This window comes from Dendrobates tinctorius, unplaced genomic scaffold (genome assembly GCF_039654945.1).
Source record: "Dendrobates tinctorius isolate UK_male_01 unplaced genomic scaffold, ASM3965494v1 ptg000312l, whole genome shotgun sequence".
Taxonomy (NCBI): Eukaryota; Metazoa; Chordata; class Amphibia; order Anura; family Dendrobatidae; genus Dendrobates; species Dendrobates tinctorius.
In genome coordinates, this window is record NW_027361979.1 from 5,714,100 (window position 1) to 5,738,552 (window position 24,453).

Sequence of the window (24,453 nt, forward strand, 5' to 3'; positions counted from 1 at the left end):
TGCCGCCGCCGGGCTCTGTCCTGTGCTGCGTGGGGGGCTCTGCCTTTCCATCCATGCCTGTGAGGCGGTGGCTTGCTTCCTGGAAAATGGCCGCCGCGCAAGCGCAGATGGAGATCTCGGCACTGAAATCTCGGGAAACTTGAGATAATTCAGCCTTTACCCCAAACTCTGAAGCATCCGTTTCCATAATGAACTGTTCTGGAGATTGGAGTAGTTTAAAACTTGGGCAGACTTTATCAGCGATCTGTCACATGACAGGTATGTCCCCCCGGGACAATGTAATAAAGTTAAAAAAAAAAGTTGTAATAATAATTTTAAAAAAATCGCTAAATAAATTAATATATATATATATATATATATATATATATATATTACCTAATAAATTCATTTTTTGGAAATAAAAAAAACCAAAACAATAAAAGTACGCATATTTGGTATCGCCGCATCCGTAACGACCCGCCTTATAAAACTGTCCCACTAGTTAACCCCTTTAGCGAACCCCTTAAAAAATAAAAATAAAAAACTAAGCAAAAAATAATGATTTATTATCATACCGCCAAACAAAAAGTGCAATAACGCGCGATCAAAAAGACACATATAAATATCCATGGTACCGCTGAAAACATCATCTTGTCCCGCAAAAAACGAGCTGCCATACAACATCATCAGCAAAAAAATAAAAAAGTTATAGCTCGCAGAATAAAGCGATGCAAAAATAATTATTTTTTATATAAAATTGTTTCCATTGCGCAAAAGCGCCAAAACATAAAAAAGACCTAAATGAGGTATCGCTGTAACCGTACTGACCCGAAGAATAAAAGGGCTTTATCAATTTTACCGGGCTAGGGCAAGGGTTAGGGCTAGGGTTAGGGCTAGAGTTAGGGCTGAGATTAGGGTTAGGGGTGTGTTGGGGTTAGGGTTGGAGTTATAATTGGGGGGTTTCCACTGTTTGGGCACATCTGGTGCTCTCCAAACGCAACATGGCATCTGATCTCAATTCCAGCCATTTCTGTGTTGAAAAAGTCAAACGGCGCTCCTTCCCTTCCAAGCTCTGCCATGCGCCCAAACAGTGTTTTACCCCCACATATGGGGTATCGGCCTATTCAGGACAAATTGCAAAACAACTTTTGGGGTCCAATTTCTCCTGTTACCCTTAGGAAAATAAAAAATTGGGGGCAAAAATATCATTTTTGTGGAAAAAAATCTGATTTTTTTATTTTCACTCCTGGGCTTTATAAACTTCTGTGAAGCACTTGGGGGTTCAAAGTGCTCACCACACATCTAGATAAGTTCCGTGGGGGGTCTAGTTTCCAAAATGGGGTCACTTGTGGGGAGTTTCAATAGTTTAGGTACATCAGGGGCTCTCCAAACGCACATGACAGCCGCAGTCCATTCCATCAAAGTCTGCATTCCAAAACCCGACGTGTGCCCATACAGTAGTTTTCTCCCACATATGGGGTATCAGCGTACTCAGGACAAATTGGACAACAACTTTTAGGGTCCAATTTCTCCTGGTACCCTTGGGAAAATAAAAAAATTGGTGACTAAAAGATCATGTTTGTGGAAAAAAGCCGGATTACTTACCGGTAATGCTCTTTTAATGAGTCCACGACAGCACCCACTGGAGGTATCGGATCCGCCCATTTGGAACAGGAAACCCTACAGGAAAGATAAAAGGGGCGGTCCGCCTTTCCTCCTCAGTTTTACGTTTCAGAGTACCAGAAGGACCGCCAAGGATTAGGCAATGTTCTCTTATTTTAACATCTTTCTTATCCATTATTTGGTTAATATACTTTAACTATTGATATCCTTAGGGGGGGAAGTGAGCGGGTGCTGTCGTGGACTCATTAAAAGAGCATTACCGGTAAGTAATCCTGCTTTTTACTCTTCGCCACGACAGCACCCACTGGAGAGATTCCAGAGACCATCACCTGGGTGGGACCACCGTGCCAAGGATAGTCCTGCCAAAGCTTAAGTCAGAGGTGGATGAAAGATCAAGTCTGTAGTGCTTATAGAAGGTAGAAGGGGATGACCAAACTGCCGCCTTACATATAGTTTCAATCGGAACATCTCCCTTTTCCGCCCAAGAGGTTGCCATTGCCCTGGTGGAATGCGCCCTGATGTTCCCTGGAGGATCTTCGTTTTTTGCGGAGTAGGCTAAACGAATGGCCTCTCTGATCCACCGGGAAATGGTGCTCTTCGTGACTCCATACCCCTTCTTACAGCCCTGAAATGAAACAAATAGGGCCCTGCTCTGCCTCCAACTGTTGGACCTCTCAATACATTTTAGGACAGTTCTTTTGACGTCCAGAGTATGGAACTTCTGCTCTTCTGGAGTAGAGGGATTTTTATAGAAGGTTGGGAGGAGTATCTCCTGAGATCTATGGTATTTTGTTGCCACTTTTGGCAGGTAGGCAGGGTCTGGTTTTAATACTAATCTGTCTTGGTATTCTTGGAAAAAAGGTGGATCTATTGACAAGGCCTGAATATCACCCACTCTTCTAGCTGAGGTCAGTGATACTAAGAGGGCCATTTTAAGTGCTAAGTATTTGAAGGGTATTGTGTCGATCGGCTCAAAGGGGTCTACCGTTAGGGCGTCTAAGACCAGATTTAGATCCCATGTAGGGACGGAGGGTATGTGGATTGGAGCTATTCGTTCACATGCTGTAATAAAACGAGTTATCCACTTGTTGCCTGCTATATTATGGCCATATAGTGCTCCTAATGCTGATATTTGTACTCTCAGTGTGTTTACTGCTAAGCCTAAGTCTTTCCCCTTCTGCAGAAATTCCAAGATTGGGATTATCGGAACTTCTGTTGTATGAGGTACTGTATGGAATTGAAGAAATTTTTTCCATATTCTAGTGTAAATTTGGGTTGTGGACTGTTTTCTACTTTGTAGTAGTGTAGTAATTAAGGACTCCGAGAATCCTCTTGTCCTCAATAACTGCCTCTCAAATTCCACGCCGTCAAGTGCAAGCTGAGCACTTGAGGGTGGAAAAAGGGGCCTTGGGAGAGTAGATTGGCAGTCGGAAGGACCCAAGGATCTGTTATCGACATAATCTGCAGCCACGAAAACCACGGTCTTTTTGGCCAGAACGGTGCTATTAAGATTATTCTTGCTCTGTCGTCTCTGATCTTCCGAATTACTTGAGGTAGGAGGATCAATGGAGGGAACGCATACGCTAGGTTGAAATTCCATGGAACTAGAAAGGCGTCCAGTATGTTTGGGTGATCTGACGGAGATAGGGAGGCAAAAGTTTTTATCTGCCTGTTCTCTCTTGTGGCGAAAAGATCCACCTCGGGTTGTCCCCATGCGGCTACTATGTCCCTGAAGACCTTCCGATTGAGGCACCACTCTCCTTGTCGTAGAGTGTGACGGCTTAGGAAGTCTGCCTTTTGATTGCTCTCGCCTCTGATATGAAGGGCCGAGAGGGACAAAAAATAGTTTTCTGCTAAGTTTAAAATTCTTGCCGCTGAAGACATCAGAGTCTCTGATCGAGTTCCTCCTTGTCTGTTTATATATGCCACTGTGGTGGTATTGTCCGACAGGATCCTTACATGCTTCTGTTGGAGCTGTGGAAGGAAGTTGTATAGAGCATAGAACACTGCAGTCAGTTCTTTTAAATTAGATGAGTAATCACATTCCTCTTTACTCCACCTTCCCTGATAAAACCCATTCTCCATGTGGGCTCCCCAGCCCTGGGGACTGGCATCGGTGGTTACGATACAGGATGGAACTATAACCCATGGAACTCCTGAACATAAATGATCATCGTCTAACCACCACTCTAGGGAAGTCAAGACTTCTTGTGACAGGGTTATTTTGCTCTGTAAATGACCACTATGTCGCTTATCCTCCTGGAGGATCTGGTGTTGTAGCGTACGGACATGGTACTGGGCCCACCGGACTGCCGGGGTGCAAGAATTTAGTGATCCTAATAGTGACATTGCTCCTCTTAAGGATACACGTGGTTTATCTATAGCTGCTTGTATTTTTTGTTTTGTGAGGATGATTTTTACCTGGGGTAGAAAACATCTCTGGGTCAAAGAATCTAGTTGAAATCCTAGAAATGTCTGGAGAGATTGCGGATCGAGTCTGGACTTTTGGATATTGATGATCCAGCCAAGGCTCTGAAAAGAGGAGATTGCGTCAGTCACGCGTTCAGTACATTGTTTGACTGAATTCCCAATTACTAGGAAGTCGTCTAGATATGGCACAATTAGTGTGTCCTTTTGGCGAAGGTAGGCCATCACTTCTGCCATCACCTTGGTAAATATTCTTGGTGCCGTGGAAAGCCCGAAGGGCATGGCCGCGTATTGGAAATGATGAATCCTTCCCTCGACTTCCACTGCGACTCTTAGGTATTTCTGGAATCTGTTGTGTATAGGGAGATGATAATAAGCATCTTTTAAATCAATCCCTGCCATTACGCAATTTGGGAAAAGAAGCTTTAAAGTGGATCTGATTGATTCCATTTTGAACTTATAATTTTTTATAAATGAATTTAGCTTCTTTAAATTAATAATGGTTCTAAATGTACCGTCTGGTTTAGACACCAAAAACAGGGGAGAGTAAAAGCCTCTACCCTGTTGTTCCTCAGGGACATCAACTAAAACTTTTTTAGCTAGCAGGACTCGAATCTCGTCTTCGAGAGCCTTTTGCTGAAGTGAGGAATTAAGGCGAGTTATAACAAAGAACTCATAGGGGATCCGAAGGAATTCAATCTTTATTCCTTCCTTGATTATATTCAAAATCCATGGGTTTAACGTAATCTGTTCCCACTTGGTAAAAAAAAATTTTAATCTACCCCCAACTGGTGGGTCTAAACTTTTAATTCTTTTCTCTCCTATATGTTGGCCCTCTAAAGATGGTACCCTTCTGCTTTTCGTCTTTCGTGGCCCATCTGTTCGTTCTGTCCGATTGCCTTCTTCTCCCGAATGGCCGTCTTTTAAAGGTTTTCCTATAAAACGGAATGGAAGAATCACTGAAGGCCTTTTTCCTTTCTTTTGCCTTGGCGAGAATTTCGTCTAAGGCTTTTCCGAAGAGGAACTCACCCTCGCATGGGGTTGCACTAATTTTGGATTTTGACTGTGCATCCCCTTTCCAGCTCTTTATCCACAGCGCGCGTCTGGCGTTATTCACCAGGGCTGCCGACCTTGCTGCCAGTCTTAGGGTGTCCGCTGAAGCGTCTGCCATAAAGGCAGCTGCCCCTCTTATCAACGGGATGGCTGCACGCAGTTTCTCCCTTGACACTCTTTGCTCAATCTGCTGGTCTAATTGATCTAGCCATACCAGCATTGACCTAGCAGTACATGTGCTGGCTATTGCGGGTTTGAATACCCCGGTGGTGGATTCCCAGGACCTTTTGAGCGAAGATTCAGCCTTTCGGTCCAATGGGTCTGCTAACAATCCTGCGTCCTCGACCGGGATCGAGGTTTGTTTGGAAGTGGAGGATATGACAGCGTCCACCTTTGGTATTTTAGTCCATTTTAATAGATCTTCATCAGTGAACGGATACTTCCGTTTTGAAGCGGATGGGAGAAAACCCCTCTGGTCGTGTTTTTCCCACTCTCTTTTGATGAGATCTTTAATTGCCGGTATCACTGGAAATGATCTCCTCTTTTTCTCTGCCAATCCCGCAAACATAATGTCCTGCGCGGTCTGGGCTCCCCTTTCCTCTTCACACGCCATAGTATTTCTAACCGCTTTTACCAGGTTATCTACGCTGTCCAGTGGAAAACATGCGCGTCCTTCCACCTCCGAGGATGATGATGAGGACGTGGATGCGGAGCCTGAGATTAACTCCTGTTCTTCCTCTGACTCTGAACTAACAATGACCTGTTTTCTATGACTGGACTCTGCGGGAGTGCTGGCGCGGTTGATGGCTTGTATTTCCTCCCTAATTATGGCTCGGATATCCTTAGAAGATATCGTCGACCCCTGCCTGGTCTCTTTAATGCATTGTTTGCAGAGTTTTTTGGGGTAGGAGTCAGGGAGAGGCTCTGAACATAATGCGCATTCTTTATGTTTTGTTTTTCCTTTTTTCTTTGACTGAAGTGGGAGGTCAAAGGTAAAGAGAGGGGGGAGGGGGGGAGAGGAGGTTAGCTTAATAGGTAGAGCATATGCTTTGCACACTCACCCAGTGAAGCTTAATACCGGTTCGGATGGCTGAGACGGTTTGGATCGGGTTTCTGCTGCCTCGCTCCTGCGGGCAGTCTCTGTCCTGGCGCTGCGGTCCCTGGTGGAGTTGCCCCCAGTTGAATCCCCTGCTGTGGTCTGCGACTCTGCGGGGGACGACATGTTCCAACGTTGCAGCGCTGCAGCGCTGTTTTATCTGTACCCCCGGAAGTTGCCCTGTCACAGGGCGCATGCGCCGCGTCATCGCCATCTTACCCCGGAAGTTCAACCATTACTTCCGGGGTATAGGAGCGTCGGGCGCCGGCCTGCTCCCGCGCCACCGCTATTGACACGCGCGGCTCGCGCGCTTATGGCCTCACCATCCACGTTATACCCCCACCGATGGGGATGGGGGGGGGGAATCTCCCGGATGCCAGACCGGCCCCGCTCCCTGGTAGGACCGGGCGGCCCTCCCCAGACCCGGCCATTACCACTATGCCACCAGACGAGGGGGGAGCCGTCAAACGGAGTCTCCCCCGACGCTGCTTCCGGACCGCAGCCCCTGCCGTTCCCGAAGAGACCGCACAGGCGGATGCATGGCCCAGGTAAGATCCTGCAGGATCCTGCTCCATTTGGAACAGGAAACCAAAACTGAGGAGGAAAGGCGGACCGCCCCTTTTATCTTTCCTGTAGGGTTTCCTGTTCCAAATGGGCGGATCCGATACCTCCAGTGGGTGCTGTCGTGGCGAAGAGTAAAAATACGATTTTATTTTCACGCCCGGACGTTATAAACTTCTGTGAAGCACGGGGGGTTCAAAGTGCTCACCACACATCTAGATAAGTTCCTTGGGGGGTCTAGTTTCCAAAATGGTGTCATTTGTTGGGGGTTTTCACTGTTTTGGTACATCAGGGGCTTTCTAAACGCGACATGGTGTCCGATCTCAATTCCAGCCAAAAACGTTAAATGGCGCTGCTTCCCTTCCGAGCTCTGCCATGCGCCCAAAGAGTGGTTTACCCCCACATGTCGGGTATCAGCGTACTCAGGACATATTGCACAATAACTTTTAGGGTCCTGTTACCCTTGGAAAAATAAGACTTGAGGGTGAAAAGATCATTTTTGTGGAAAAAATATGATTTTTTAATTGTACGGCTATACATTATAAACTTCTGTGAAGCTCTTGGGGGTTCAAAGTTCTCACCACATATCTAGACAAGTTCCTTGGGGGGTCTAGTTTCCAAAATGGGATCACTTGTGGGAGGTTTTCACTGTTTTGGTACATCAGGGGCTCTCGAAACATGACATGGCGTCCGATCTGAATTCCAGACAATTTTGCATTGAAAAAGTCAAACGGCGCTCCTTCCCTTCTGAGCTCTGCCATGCGCCGAAACAGTGGTTCCCCCCACATATCAGGTATCAGCGTACTCAGGACAAACTGCACAATAACTTTTGCAGTCCAATTTCTCCTGTTACCCTTGGTAAAATAAAAAAAATTGAATCTGAAGTATTTTTTTGTGAAAAAAGCTAAATGTTCATTTTTTTTTTAAATATTCAAAATATTCCTGTGACACACCTGAAGGGTTAATAAACTTATTGAATGTGGTTTTGAGCACCTTAAGGGGTGCAGTTGTTAGAATGGTGTCACTTTTGGGTATTTTCTATTATATAGACCCCTCAAAGTGGCTTCAAATGTGATGTGGTCCGTAAAAATAAAATGGTGTTGCAAAAATGTGAAATCGCTGGTCAACTTTTAACCCTTATAACTTCCTAACAAAAAAAAATTTTGGTTCCAAAATTGTGCTGATGTAAAGTAAACATGTGGGAAATGTTACTTATTAAGTTTTTTGTGTTCCGTATTTCTGTGATTTAAGGGCATAAAAATTCAAAGTTGGAAAATTGCGAAATTTTAAAAATTTTCGCCAAATTTCAGTTTTTTTCACAAATAAACGCAAGTTATTTGAATGAAATTTTACCACTAACATGAAGTACAATATGTCACGAGAAAACAATGCCAGAATCACCAGGAACCTGGAAGCGTTTCAGAGTTATTACCTCATAAAGGGACAGTGGTCAGAATTGTAAAACTTGGCCTGGTCATGAATGTGCAAACCACCCTTGGGGGTTAAGGGGTTAAGGTCACGAGGTTGAACCCAATCAATTATGGCCTGTACCTCCCCAGGATCCATGTTAAACTTCTCATCTGATACAATAAACCACAAGAGCGATATTTCTTGAACAGACGAAGTACATTTTTTCAATTTAGCAAAGAATTCTCTTTAAGTTTTTGTAAAACAAAACAGACATATTCATAGTAAGAAGCTAGATCGGGCAAAAAAATTAGAATATCATCAAGGCATACCACAATAAACTTTCCAATACCATAAAACAAATGTCAGTCTTAGAGTTTTGAAATATTGCTGATACACTGGTTAACCCAAAAGGCATGACAATAATTTCAAATAGACTGTCAGAAATTAAAAACACTGTTTTTTTTCTCTTCTTCCTTCCGGATGCGTATCAAATTATAAGCCCTTCAAAGATCAAATGTAGAAAACCATTTAACCCTATAAGCTTGTAATATAGGTCAGGGATGAGTGGAAGTGGGTAAATATTAACCTTTATTTTGTTTAATTCACAGAAATTGAGGCAAGAACAGAGACCACCGTCTTTCATTTTAACAAATAAACCACTACATGTGAGGAAGAAGGATGGATATGACCCTTCTGTATACTTTTGTTTATATAATTTTTCATGGTGGTACGTTCAGGTCCCTACAAATTGTACAGGCAAGCTTTAGCTAATTAGAGACAAGATTAATAGCACAATCACAAGGATGATGAGGAGGTGATATATTTGCCTCTTTTTCCGAGAGCGAACCTCCGAAGTCTTTCAGGTAGCCCGGCAGACCTTCCAGACTAGCGGAACAAATTTGTACAGAACTAAGAAATTTCCTATGACAATTGGGGTTCCCCTTAATTTCCTTCCTATGTTAATGAATAACAAGATTCTAAATACATAACCATGGAAACCCCAAAACAACCCAGCAGGTAAATTGTCCAGCACAAAGCAAGAAATGTGAACTCCACCGTTACCAGCCTGACAAGATTCTGGAGTAACAGTGTAATGTCAATGACAAAGATATGAATGGTTCTTTCCAGCCTAACTGGCAAAAACCTGATTGACACTTTCAAATCAGAAAACTGGTGCATACTGGTGTGAACTAGGAGCAAATACCTCCATTTACAACAAACAAATAAAGTTGCACTCTGTAAGGCTAAAGAATGTAAATATGTAGTATATAAAATATAAATAGCATTACTGCTCTGGATAGTAAGAAAAAATAGAGACGCTTAGCATATAATTTGGCCAATTCATGCATGCCCAGTAGCCAACAAGTCGGTCTCCGATCTGCTGGGAACCTATGTGTCTAGTGTTATTACCTCTGATAGGATGAAGCCTGAATTTCTGGGCAGGTGGGATCCTGCTGCAATTAAAAACACCACAGGCTGGTTTGGAAGTGCCAGTCAGTTTTTTTCTCTTTGTATATCAGCCCTCTGATGAAGCTCTCCGCCCTTAAACATTATTGATTGTAAGCTTGTGAGCAGGACCCTCACACCTACTGTAACTGTTAAACTATGTGTTACTTTGTATTGTTTTTATTGTCTGGACATGTCCCCACTTAATTGTAAAGTGCTGTGGAATTTGCTGGCTCTATATAAATAAAATTATCATTATTATAAAATTCTACCTGTACCACTAGCCACACCAGAAAGGCAGGGGGATGAAAAGGGATTATAAAGTGCCTCAGGGGTTGGTGTAAAAAGGAGGGTATCAGGTTCCTTGTGAACTATGACAACTTTTCTTTTGGCTGCAGGCTTTATGCTTAGGATAGGCTGCTGCTCAATGGGGAGGGTGCAGCTAAGTTTAGGTAATAGAATGGTTAGGCTACAGTCACACTATCAGTTTTTTACATCAGTATTTGTAAACCAAAGCCAGGTGACGAACAATCAGAGAAAAAGTTTTATAGAAACAAGTGCACCAATTCTGCATTTTTTACTTATTCCTGGTTTTGGCTTGCAATTACTGATGTGAAATACTGACCAAATACTAATAGTGTGACCATAGCCCTACAAGGTTGGAGGAGTGTTTAACCTAGCATCTGAGGAGGGAAATTACTTACCCTATAATAAGGGAAGATAGTGTAGATAGTGACCTTGGCCAAAGTGATTAAAGTGACGTGGAATGGGGAGGGGTTAGAACAGTTAATACAGAAAGGAGGACACACAGAAACATCGTCAAACTGGCGCAATCTTGAACCCACCAGAGAAAAACATTCTTGGGCCTCACTATGTAGCTACTTAGAAATAAATAAAAGACCATCAATTGTGCGGTAAAACATGCTAATATCAGGGTATAATATAAGGTAGTACATGTCTTAATGATATTGCAGGGCTTGGGGTAGACTCCCTCATACAATATAATGTACCCCATAATAGAATTAATGCAGCCCTCATATAGTGTAATGCAGCCCCCCTCATAGACTATGATGCAGCCCCCCATAGAATATAATGCAGTTCGACAGTATTATGGCCACCACGTACTCACTGGTTTTATGACACACCTAGGCTTTATAGGAGGAAAATAGAAAAAAAATGGAAGTAAAAAATGTGGTCAATTCTGTACTAATATTCCCAATCCTGGTATATATACAGCTCTGGCAAAAATTAAGACACCAATGCAAAATTTTCAGTTTGTCTCATTTTTCTCTTTATAGGTATATTTTTGAGTAAAATGTAAATTGCTCTTTTATTCTATAAACTACTGACAACATGGCTTCGAATTTTTAAGCACTAAATTTTGTATGTATTTTCACAAAATGAGGAATGGTCAAAATAACAAAAAAATGTGGAGCCGTCAAGGGCCATGGGGATACTTGGTACCGGGCCGGTTCTTAAGGGGATGTGTCACAGCAGCAGTGATCCGGTCCGTGGCCCTGGCGTCCAATGAAAAATGATGATTTAAGGGAAAATAAAGTTTATAAGAGATTATTCGTAACGCCTCCTGTGGTAGTCGACAAATAGAAGATCTTTTTGGATAAGTATCAATCTCAGGCTTACTGTGCGCTGCTTGACCAAGATAAAATTACTACCACATGAGAAGTTTAACCGTTTATTCCCAACGCGTTTCAAAGTGTAAAACCACTTCTTCAGGGGATGCATCACATGTGGTTTTACACTTTGAAACGCGTTGGGAATAAACAGTTAAACTTCTCATGTGGTAGTAATTTTATCTTGGTCAAGCAGCGCACAGTAAGCCTGAGATTGATACTTATCCAAAAAGGACTTATATTGCTGGTCACGGTGTGGACCTTTGGGCGTGCAGCAAGCTGACATTGGTTTTTATGCCTATATCCTTCTTGGAAAGGGTGAGTAAATTTCATCAGCTTTTATTCCATTTTCCACCCAGATAAGACCCTATTGCGCTTTTCCTTTTTCCTTAGTTTTTATATTGACAAATAGAAGATGTTAGCCGACTCTGCTTGAGGAGACCCCTGTTGCTGATGGTGATGCAGCAGAGTTGTTATGGCTCTCCACAGGTAGAGCTAAACCCCAGGGCAGTTGTAGTGTGATATGATGGTAATGATGATGGTTGTAGTGCAAGACAAGTGGTGCAGTAAATAAATTGGAGGACACAGCAATGTGCAATCTTCACAAGTTTTACTCACAGTTCTGATGTTACAATCCCCAGCCGGGGTGCTGTTTCCTCAGGGTCGGTGGTCCAGCGAACTCTCAGGTAATTTGGGGAACACCGTGTCAGAACCCCCTTCAGATGTTTCTTTCCTGGCCGTCTCACTGTGCTGGCTCCCTCCTTTCCTGCCCTGCTCCTTCACATACAGTGTCTCAAGCTAACAGCCTCGGATCTTGTTTGGCGACGTGCTCTAGGTCCCCTGGATCCTATCCGGCTTCCTTTTCAGCGAATGTGTTGCATGTGGCTGCAGCACATGCAGATACTACAACCTCCGGTTAGCTACCTGAGTCCTTAGTTTCTCCACTAATATATATATAATATGACCCATAGTCCTCCATATAGTATAATACACTCCTCAGTCCTCCATATAGTATTATACACTTCCCATAGTCCTCCATATATTAAAGAACACTGCTAAGTCCTCCACATAGTATAATACACTCCTCATAGTGCTCCATATAGTATAATGCACTGCCATAGTCATCCATGTAGTACAATTCACTTCCCATAGTATAATGCACCCCATAGTTCTTCATATAGTATAATGTATTCCACATAGTCCTCGATACAGTATAATGCAGCCCACATATAGTATAATGCAGCCACCCCATAGATCATAATGCAGCCACCCCACAGAGTATAATGCAGTCACCCCACAGAGAATAATGCTATCACCCCACAGAGTATAATGTAACCCCCATAGAATATAATGCAGCCCCCCTTATATAGTATAATGTAGTCCCCTCATAGAGTATTATGCAATCACCCCTCATAGAATATAATAAATATAATACAGCCCCCATAGAATATAATACAGCCCACCTCCCCATAGAATACAATGTAGCCCCCATAGAATACATGCAGCCCCCATAGTATATAACACAGCCTCTCCCATAGAACATAATATACCCCCAATAGTATATAACACAGCCCACATAGTATATAAACAGCCCGCATAGTATATAACACAGCCCGCATTGTATATTACACAGCCCGTGTAGTATATCACACAGCCCGCATAGTATATCGCATTGCCCGCATAGTATATCACACAGCCTGCATAGTATATAACAGAGTCTGCATAGTATATAACACAGCCCAGATAGTATATAGCACAGAACGCATAATATATCTCACATCCTGCATAGTATATCGCACAGCCTGCATAGTATATCGCACAGCCCGCATAGTATATCGCACAGCCAGCATAGTATATAGCACAGCCCGCATAGCATATCCCACAGCCCACATAGTATATAGCACAGCTTGCATAGTAAATTTCACAGCCTGCATAGTATATAGCACAGCCCGCATAGTATATAACATAGCCTGCATAGTATATAACACAGCCCACATAGTATATAACACAACCCGCATAGTATATAGCACAGCCTGCACAGTATATAGCACAGTGTCAAAGTATATAACACAGCCCGAGCAGATGTCATCGCACACCTTCAGTATCAGAAGCAGAGCAGGGAATCATGGGAAAGGGCACGTCAGCTGACGCCCTCTCCTCCATCATTGCTTTGAACTGTACCGGCAGACGCCAATTTAGTTCAATGCCGCTGTGGTGGGGGGAGTTGGCGCTGGCAGCAGGGCCCCATAGCAGCTGTGTGATGTGCTGCTAGCTGGGGGCCCCTGGGGGAGCGGGGGCTCTAGGTAGCTGCCTGGTCTGACTGACCCTAATGCCAGCCCTGCCTTCACAGAGATATAGACTTTAGTCTAGGAGAGAATTAACGTTAGGTTCTCATAGAGTTGTAGACTGTCTAAGGGAGGAATGGCATTAAGTTAGGTACTGGAAACGAGAATCGCCTTAATGTGGCTTCCAGGTACACATGAATTGGCCAATTTGTGCACTAAGAATTCTCAATTTGTCATATTTCTACTTCAGTAATGCAATTCAATTTTCATATTTCATATTTGCATGCTAAATCGCTGCATTGCTACAGAGTGCTGCCTTGTTTGTTTGAAAAAATAGATGAGACAGCAAATCAGGAAGATTAATTATTATGGGGTAATTCAACTATGCTCATGTGGACAGGTTTTTTTTACAACAATTAAAGACAATCATCTTTCACAACTGATGCAAAACTCAACAAGAGGCGAGGTTTATTCTCTACCTAATTTTAACCAATAGGACATGCTGTGTATGAAATGTATTAACTGGGGATCATTTGGGTAATAGTGATCACAAAATAATACATTTTCACCAATCCATTCAGAAGATGAAAATACAGGAGCTCCAAGGACAATAAACTTCAAGAAGGCTAATTTCCTTAATGATCCTAATGCCAGAAACTGAGACAGTGCAAAATATATAAAACAAATGGAAAACTTTTATAAGCAGCATGAATAGGATCTTTGTACAATATACTTTATACCCTATGAGAATAAACAAGAAAAAATAGGAGTAAGCCTCTATTGCTATATAGAGATGGAGGGGGTGCAAAAAAAGTAAAAAAAAAAAAAAGGAGAATATCGCTGTGGAATTAAAAATTATAGCGAGAAAAATAAATTGTGTTTAAAACTAAATCAAGGAAGCAAACATTGAGACAAAGAGACTCATTGCCAAAGAAATTAAAAATAATCCAAAAATGTTCTTCGACTGCATAAATAGTAAGAGGCTCAAAAATAATGGTGTTGTCCTTCACAAAAATAGTCTGGGTGAAATGGTGGGATGTGGGAAAGGCCAAACTATTAAACACATCATTTTCTACAGTGTTTATAGAAGAAAATCTCCTAACTGATGACATTGTCGGGGATACCAACAATTCTCTATTAAATGTCACCTCCCTATCCTAGCAGGAAGTGTATGCATGACCTTGTAGAGGGCATACAGGGAAAAATTTCAAAACTTTGCAGATAATACTAAACTCTGCAAGGTAATCAAAATACAGGAGGATAATTTAATATTATAAATTGATTCAAGTAAGCTGGAGGCTTGGGCAGAGAAATATCAATTGAATATTAATGTAGATAAATGTAAGGTCTAGCACCAGGGAATAAAATGAATAATGATGTAATAAGTAGTGATGATCAAGCACTAAAATGCTTGGTCCTCGTATGGAGCAGGGACAGGCACGACTCGAGTATCGAGTATAATGGAAATCGATGGGAAACTCAACATTTTTCTGGAAGACCCTCCCAGGAGGGCTGGGGTGAAAAGAAAATCACTGATATGGATGGAAACAGAGCTCAAATGGAATGAGAACAGCACGACGAAGACTCCTGGATGCATCCATGACTCCCAGGTCATTACTTGGAACAATGTTGTCAGAATATTACGCCACTTTCATGGACTGGCAATAAAACATACAAAACCAAATATAAAATGGATTTTAGAGGAAAAAATGTTAGGAAACATTCTTTCCTATATCATGACTTGTTAATAATGCAAAATTAAAAAGAGGAAAAAAACAACACCTTCACCCCAGGGCCATTTCTCACTGTATTTCCCCATCTCCTATGACTACAGTAGATGACGTAGTAGATAGTGAAATAAAACTGTACCAACCAGTAGCCACCGTTAAGGCTGTGTGCACACGATGCAGATTTGCAGCGGTTCCGCAGCGGATTTTACCGCGCAGAAACGTAGCATATCCGCATTGTGATGTACAGTAGCCTTAAAATCAATGGAAAAAAAAACCCGCTGTGCAGACGCTGCGGATTTTTCCGTGCGGTTTTCCCGCGGTACAAAATCCGCAGCATGTTACTTCTTTTGTGCGGTTTTCCATCTCCCCTGTCTCCCAATCCGCAGGGGGAAAACCGCGATGGAAAACCGCACAAAAACCGCATGAAAAATGGAAGAAATCCGCAGGAAAAATGCAGGTCATTTGACCTGCGGATTTCTTCCATTCTGCGCGGAAAAATCCGCAGGGCCAAAAAGTACGTCTGCACTCAGCCTAAATGTAATTTTAACATTTTTTCTACCATATCTGGGCATGTGGTGTGTGTGACATGGTCAGACACATCCTGCTAAAGTTATGGAGGAGGGACTTTGAAACTCACAAAGCCTATGTGGACAATGCAAGAATTGCCAAAAATTAGGAGTAAGAGGGACTCCAATACATTCTGTGTTAGACATAAAGGAGAGTCTTATACACTTTTGAAACTGTTAGGTAGTGGGACTCCTGGACTTCTAAAGCCTATGCACTAAGTGCAAGCAGGAGGGACTGCAATACACCTTGAAAGACATGTACACGAGGGCATCAGAATTTTTTTGCCATTTTCAAGGAGTGGGACTCCTAGACTGGTAAAACCTTTCAAGGCTAGTCTCACCATCTGGTTCACCTGGGTAAGTGCCGGGGTCCTAAACAACTAAACAAGCAGGGGGGCGCTCGTCGTCTGGGCCATCGGCTGGCTTTGGAGCCTGTGAGTCTCTTTGGGGCCCCTGTGCTTTAAACTGTTTGAAATACTTATGGAGATTCAGTGGCGCTTGTGTACGAGTGTAATTCCAGCAGCAAACACTAAGACACCTGTGACAAGGGTGTCAAAGAAATAAGGTAAAAGTCTTAGTTACTCACCGGTTAACGGTATTTTTCGGAGTCCATGACAGCACCACCTGAGAGAGGGGATCCGCCCTTTAGGAACAGGAAACCTACAGATACAAAAGGGTGGCACCTCTCCCACGCATCAGTTGGATTACAGAGCACAAGAGGACTTCCAAGGTTAATGCATGATTTATGTACAGTATTCTTTACAATTATAACTTTTATCACCAGTGAGCATATGCAAGAAAAAAGACGTGCACACCCCAATTAAACTATAAGGGAGGGAATATACGGGTGCTGTCATGGACTCCGAAAAATACCGTTAACCGGTGAGTAACTAAGACTTTATTCGGTCGTCCATGACAGCACCACCTGAGAGATTTACAGAGAGTAATATCAGCTTTAGGGAGGGACTACAGCCTGCAGCACCCTTATACCAAAAGAGAGGTCTGTGGAAGCACCCCCCAGGTCTAGCCTATAATGACTATAAAAGGTGCTCGGAGAGGACCAAGTGGCCGCCTTACATATCTGGTCGATGGAGACTTCTGATCTTTCGGCCCATGAGGTTGCCATTGCCCTGGTGGAATGCGCCCTCAGCTTTCCGGGTGGCGACCTGCCCTTTGATGTGTATGCTATTGCAATCGCCTCTCTAATCCATCTGGCCAGTGTATTTTTTGATGCTCTACAACCTTTCCTGGGGCCTTGATGAGAGATAAATAGGGCATTATCTTTCTTCCAGGGATCGGTGACTGACAGATATTCTATGAGGCCTCTCCTGAGATCCAGGGTGTGTAGTTTCCTTTCTTTTTCGTTAGTTGGATTAGGGAGGAAGGATGGCAGAACTATCTCCTGTGTCCTATGGAAACTAGAAACTACCTTTGGCAAGTACGCTGGATCAGGTCTAAGTATTACCCTATCCTCTTTAAACTGTAAATAAGGAGGACACCTAGATAAGGCCTGAATATCGCTTATTCTGCAAGCTGATGTTAGAGCTACCAGGAAGGCTACCTTGAAGGACAGGTTTTTTAGGGAAGCCGACGAGATAGGTTCGAATGGAGTCTCTGTCATAGCAGTGAGGACTAGGTTCAAGTCCCACGGCATAAACCTATCCTTCATTATTGGCCTGGATCTACCTGCTGCCTTAATGAATCTGCTTATCCAATAATTACCAGCAATGTTACAGCTAAACAGAGCCCCCAAGGCTGACACTTGTACTTTAAGGGTACTGGTAGAGAGTCCCATGTCTAGACCTTTTTGTAGGAACTCTAATATCTGCATTATAGGTGCTGAATCCCCAGCGATTACTTCTGAGTTTTGAAGGAATTTTTTCCAAATTCTAACGTAAATTTTGGTGGTAATGATTTTCCTACTCTTAAGTAGGGTGTTAATTAGGTCTGCGGAGAAACCCTTCTCTTCTAATAATGACCGTTCAAACTCCACGCCGTCAGATGAAGGCCAGCCACCTGAGGATGGAAGACTGGGCCCTGGGACAGGAGATCCGGGATGTCCGGCAGAACCCAAGGATCGGACACCGACATGGTCCTGAGGTATGAGAACCATGCTCTCCTGGGCCAAAATGGAGCGATGACTATAACCCTCGCTCTGTCTTTCCTGATTTTCCTCATCACCAGGGGTAGAAGAGATAGGGGAGGGAAGGCGTAGGCTAGTTTGAAGTCCCAGTTTATCAGGAAGGCATCTACCGCCAGAGGATTTTCTCTGGGATTCAGGGAGCAGAATTGTTTCAATTGCGTGTTGTCTCTGGTGGCGAATAGGTCTACCTCTGGATATCCCCACTTTTGAACAATCAGATTGAATATGGAGGTGTTTAAAGACCATTCCCCTTGCTTTAGCGGATTGCGGCTTAAAAAGTCTGCCATGATGTTGTCTTTTCCTTTTATATGCAATGCTGTTAAAGATAGGAAGTATTGTTCTGCTAGCTGGAACAACCGCTCTGCTACAAACATCAGGGGTCTGGAACGGGTACCGCCTTGGTGATTGATGTATGCCACGGTGACCCGATTGTCGGAGAACACTCGCACGTGATGGCCCTGTAGGTACACAAGGAGCTTTTTAGCCGCCTGTTCTACCGCTGTCAATTCTTTTAGGTTAGATGACATTCTTAACTGATGATGTTGCCATTGGTCCTGGACTAAAATTTCACCCATATGAGCTCCCCAACCGTAAGGACTAGCATCCGTGGTGACTATGCAGGTTACGTTATACTCCCAGGGTACCCCTTTTGATAAGTTATCTTTGTCTAACCACCACTCTAGGGACTCCCTTGTGTTACGGGATAAGGTTAGCTGACCCTCCAAGTAACCTCCAAGGACTTTTTGATGTAATAAGACCTCGCTCTGTAGTTTCCTTGCATGAAACTGTGCCCACTGGACTGCCGGGATACAGGCTGAAAGAGAGCCTAGAAGGGACATGGCTTTTCTGAGGGACATGGTGGGGTTATTGGAGGCGTTCAGGATCTGATAATGGAGGCGAACAAGCTTGTCCGGAGGCAGACGGCATTCCTGTTCTTCAGAATCCAGGGTTAGGCCCAAAAATTGTTGGACTTTCATTGGCTGCAACCGGGACTTTTTGACGTTCAGCAACCATCCTAACCGTTCTAGGGCAGACATTGCCTTTTGTAGCTGTTGTAAACAATGGTTCGCCGTTTTACCTACAATAAGAAAATCGTCCAGGTAGGGAATCATCAGAATGTTCGATTCACGTAGATGGGCCATGACCTCCGCTATTACTTTAGTAAATACTCGAGGAGCGACTGCCACTCCAAAAGGGAGGGCCGCATATTGGAAATGTCGAATTGACCCATCCAACTGAACCGCCACTCTGAGGAACCGCTGATGGCCTGCATGGATGGGTATATGGTAGTATGCGTCTTTTAGATCTAACACCACCATGAAGCAGTTTTGGAACAGCAATTTTATTGCAGACTTAATCGTTTCCATTTTAAAGGGACGTATGACCAAAAACTTGTTGAGGGCCTTAAGGTTAATTATTGTCCTAAAGGAGCTGTCCGGTTTGCGGACCAGGAACAGAGGGGAGTAGAATCCCTTCCCCCATTCTTCCTCTGGAACCTCTATCAGGACTTTCTTAGCGCACAGGTTATGAACCTCGGCTTCCAAGGCAGCTTGTTCTGCAGCAGACGACCTGAGTGGGGTGATTTTAAATTGATCAAGGGGAACCCTAGAAAACTCTAGTCGTAGTCCCACGGCTATTATCCCCAATATCCAGCTGCTATTGGAGATCAGAGACCAGGATGGGTAGAAGGCAGCTAGTCTCCCTCCTACTGGGGCAACTAGTCATTGGGGCGGCTTCTTCGTATCCCGAGCTGGACCTTCCTGGCGCCCTCCCCCAAACATGAATCCTGTACCTTTCCTTTCTTTGTCATCCCATCTGCCCTGATCTCTGGACGGCCTTCTCCGGAAAAACCCTTTCCTGGCAAAGGGACGTCTGTAAGAGGGGTTCGGGAGACTGGGAAATTTCTTTTTGTCATCTCCAGCTTTCTCCAACAATTCGTCCAAGACGGGGCCGAATAGGTACTCCCCCTCGCAGGGAATGGAACAGAGACGGGACCGGGCTTGAATATCTCCTGGCCAGCATTTTAACCAGAGCGCTCTTCGCGCTGCATTAGACAGACCTACGGCTTTAGCCGCCATTCTTGCAGAGTCTGCAGAGGCATCGGCTAAAAACGCCGTGGCATTTTGAATGATGGGCAAATTTTTCCGAATAGATGATCTTGAAGCTCCATCTCTTAGTTCGGAATCTAGCTGATCTAGCCAGACCATCATAGATCTGGCTGTACAGGTGGCAGCTACCGCTGGTCTTAACGCGCCTGCTGACATCTCCCATGTCCCTTTAAGGAAAGAATCCGCTTTTTTATCTAACGGATCCTTCAGGGAGGCCATATCGTCAAACGGTATGGCGGATTTTTTAGATGCTTTGGCTACTGCTGCATCTAGTTTCGGGGCTTTATCCCATCTGTTTACTACCGGGTTATCAAAGGGGTATCTCCGCTTAAAGGCTGGTGGCATGGAGCCCCTTTTCTCCGGTCTCTTCCATTCTCTATCAATTAGGCTCTGAACCTTTTCGTTCAATGGAAAAGCTTTACGTTTTTTGGGGTCCAACCCACCGAACATTATGTCCTGTGCTGAGCGTTCCCGTTTTTTTTCCGCTACCCCCATGGTGGACCGTATAGCTTTCACTAATCTGTCCATCTGGTCTAAGGGGAAGCAGAACCGGCTAGAGTCTTCATCCGAGGAAGACGACGAGGAGGCCGAGGAGTCCGAGGAATTGTCCCCCTTCCCAGGGGCGACTGAGGCCTCCGAGCCTGAACCACTAGCCTCTCTTCTCCTAGAAGGTTCTCTTTGAGGTAAAGCTTTCATTTCTGCCCTGATCATGTCTCTCAGGTTTGAAGTGAAGTCAGGTGTCTCTTCCGCTACCTGCATAAACGGGGGAGAGTATAAGGGCCTGACAATCTACCCCTGGACTCCCTGTCCTTAATAACTCCTACCGTCTGCCGTATGCATGGCTGGCATAACTTTTTAGGGTGGCCATCCGGTAGGGGGGAACTACAGAGGGCACATTCCCTGTGTTTCTGTTTTCCCGTAACCTTCTTCCCCTGAAAAAGAACATAAGGGGACACTGCATCAGGGTACATTCACGGAGATCTCTTACCCATGCAGATGAGGCAGGTACCGGATCACGGAGGGAGGCAGGGGGGTCCTTTCTGGAGGAACTTTCGCGGCTCTGGTCGCTAGTTCGTCTCTGTTTCTTCTGCTGGCTACTCGTATTGGCCAGTTTCTGCGGCCGCTCCTGCGCTTCGTCCTGCTGGACTAAGGGGGCTTCCGACGTATCCATTGCTGGGGCCTTCAGAAGCACCCCAGCGGTGTCCCCATCTGCCTTATATGGCCTCCTGTCCGGGTCAGCAGGCAACCTGCCATAGCACCACCCACCCGGCTTTGCGTTCCCTCCCCCATGCTCCGGCCCCCCTTGCGCCGGGTCGCCGCGCGACCCCCGGACCGGCATGCACCCGCGGCGCGCGCCGGAGGTCGGCCGGCACCCGACTTCCGGTATCGGCGCTATCGCTCCGCCCCTTCCACCGCGTCACTTCCGCCGCTCACAGAGCCCTGCGGGAGCGCGCGCGAAGGAGCCGCGCAGCCCTGCCCGGAGTGCCAGTCCCCCCCGCGCCCGCCGCCATGAGCCCGGCCAGGGGACAGCACCGACCGGAAGGACCGGGCCTGGGGAAGCGCACCGGGGCATACATACCAGGCGCTGGCTTTGGAGACGGCATCCACCGGACCCCTGCTCCACCTGCTTCGTCCACTGCCGTGGTGACCTACCCGGCCCCACCGTGGCGCTTCCAGGGACCCCGCACTGACTGAGGTAGGAGACCCCCTCGCTACCTGGGTCGGTCAGCCGGCCTGGGTATTCAATGAAGATTCCATGACGGACGATCTGTAGAGAGTCCTGTCCTCTAGGAACAGGAAACCAACTGATGCGTGGGAGAGGTGCCACCCTTTTGTATCTGTAGGTTTCCTGTTCCTAAAGGGCGGATCCCCTCTCTCAGGTGGTGCTGTCATGGACGACCGAATAAATAACTAATAATATTAGTGTGCGCTTGGAACACTCAAAGAAGAGGGAAATCTAAATTGGGTGGTTATAGAAAAAAAAAAAAAAAACCTCTTATAAGTGCTCTTTATGTAGCTGGATAATAGCAAGAAAATAGCAATTAGTAATAGTCAATTGTAAGACCTCAGAAGAAGTGCTTAAGGGAAAAAGAATATATATAGATGCTGGTGGCAATCTTAGTTCCAACCTGAACAATCACAAACTAAAAAGGCATGAGTGAGGGTAAAAACCTGAAATCACTGAACAGGTTATATACTGCAGGGTAATTCTCCCTGATAGTAGCTTAAAAAAAGAAAAAATTCAAATTGCAGCCTGTGAACGGCTGTGCAGAGTAGCCGCAATAGTAAATGCACAAGTCAGAGAGCGGTACCTGTAAAGATAATGCGATGCGAAGTCCTCACTCCAGTAAGCGGTGCAAGTTAAAATAGCGCTTTTTGCTCCAGCGCTTGAAAAAGGAGGGGGGAGTTTGTACACTGGGGTATAGACGAGTTACAGGGGCTGCCCCGGCCGGTGGCAGCCTCCTGTCAGTGTACCTCCAGCTATGGAGCAGCTAACTGAGGAAGAAGACAGTTAGTCTTTGAAACATGTTGGAAAGTCCATTGGTCCCCGTCGCAACCACCAGCAAGTGAAACTGACGTGGTCATGTGTTGACTCACATCACGAAGGTCCTGTATACCTGGAGCAGCTCACAGACGCCGGGAGCACGAGAGGCCGCTCACGTCTGCTCCACAGCTGGAGGTACACTGACAGGAGGCTGCCACCGGCCGGGGCAGCCCCTGTAACTCGTCTATACCCCAGTGTACAAACCCCCCTCCTTTTTCAAGCGCTGGAGCAAAAAGCGCTATTTTAACTTGCACCGCTTACTGGAGTGAGGACTTCGCATCGCATTATCTTTACAGGTACCGCTCTCTGACTTGTGCCTTTACTATTGCGGCTACTCTGCACAGCCGTTCACAGCCTGCAATTTGACTTTGACTTTTTTTTTTTTTTTTTTTAAGCTACTATCAGGGAGAATTACCCTGCAGTATATAACCTGTTCAGTGATTTCAGGTTTTTACCCTCACTCATGCCTTTTTAGTTTGTGATTGTTCCGGTTGGAACCAAGATTGCCACCAGCATCTATATATATTCTTTTTCCCTTAAGCACTTCTTCTGAGGTCTTACAATTGACTATTACTAATTGCTATTTTCTTGCTATTATCCAGCTACATAAAGAGCACTTATAAGAGGTTTGTTTTTTTTTTGTTTTTTTTTCTATAACCACCCAATTTAGATTTCCCTCTTCTTTGAGTGTTCCAAGCGCACACTAATATTATTAGTTGTTTGAAATACTTACCTATAGCCGCAGGTCCTGTCTCTTCTGCGTCTTCTGACTGACGTCTTAGGGCAGAGGGCACGGTAATGTCACAACAGCGCGCCCTCTGCCCTGAGCAGTGCTATGATTCAGAAGAAGTTGATGAGGAGACAGCTGCAGCCAGCAAAGACCGAGGAGAGGTAAGTTTTTGATTTATTTTTTATGTATAGAACACTATATGGATCCCATTCTCTATGGAACATTATGTGGGGCCCATTCTATATGGAGTATTATATGGGGCCCATTCTCTATGTAATATTATTTGGGGTCCATTCTGTATGGAGCATTACATGGGCCCATTATACAGTATGGAGCATTATATGGTGCACATTTTTCTGTATGGAGTATTATATGGGGTCCATTATTCTTTATGGGGCATTATATAGGGTCCATCCTCTATGCAGCATTTTATGGTGCCCATTCTATATGAAGCATTATATGGGGCCCATTCTCCATGGAGCATTACATGGGGCCCATTCTATATGGAACATTATATGGGGCCCATTCCATATGGAGCATTACATAGGGACCATTCTGTATGGAGCATTATATGGGGCCCATTCTGTATGGAGCATTATATGGGGACCATTCTCTATCGAGCATTATATGGGGGCCATTCTGTATCGAGCATTATATGGGCCCATTATACTGTATGGAGCATTATATGGTGATCATTTTTCTGTATGGAGCATTATATGGGGCCCATTATACTCTATGGAGCATTATATGAGGTCAATTATTCTTTATGGAGCATTATATGGTGCCCATTATTCTGTATGGAACAATATATGGAGCCCATTATTCTGTATGGAGCAATATATGGGGCCCATTATTTGGTATGGAGCATTATATGATGTCCACATTATTCTGTATGGAGCATTATATGGGGTCCATTATTCTTTAAGGAGCATTATATGGTGCATTATATGGGGTCCATTATTCTTTATGGAGCATTATATGGTGCCTATTATTCTGTGTTGAGCAATATATGGGGCCCATTATTCTGTATGCAGAATTGTATGGGGCCCATTCTGTATGGCGCATTATATTGGGCCCATTCTCTATGGAGCATTATATAGTGGCCATTCTGTATAGAGCA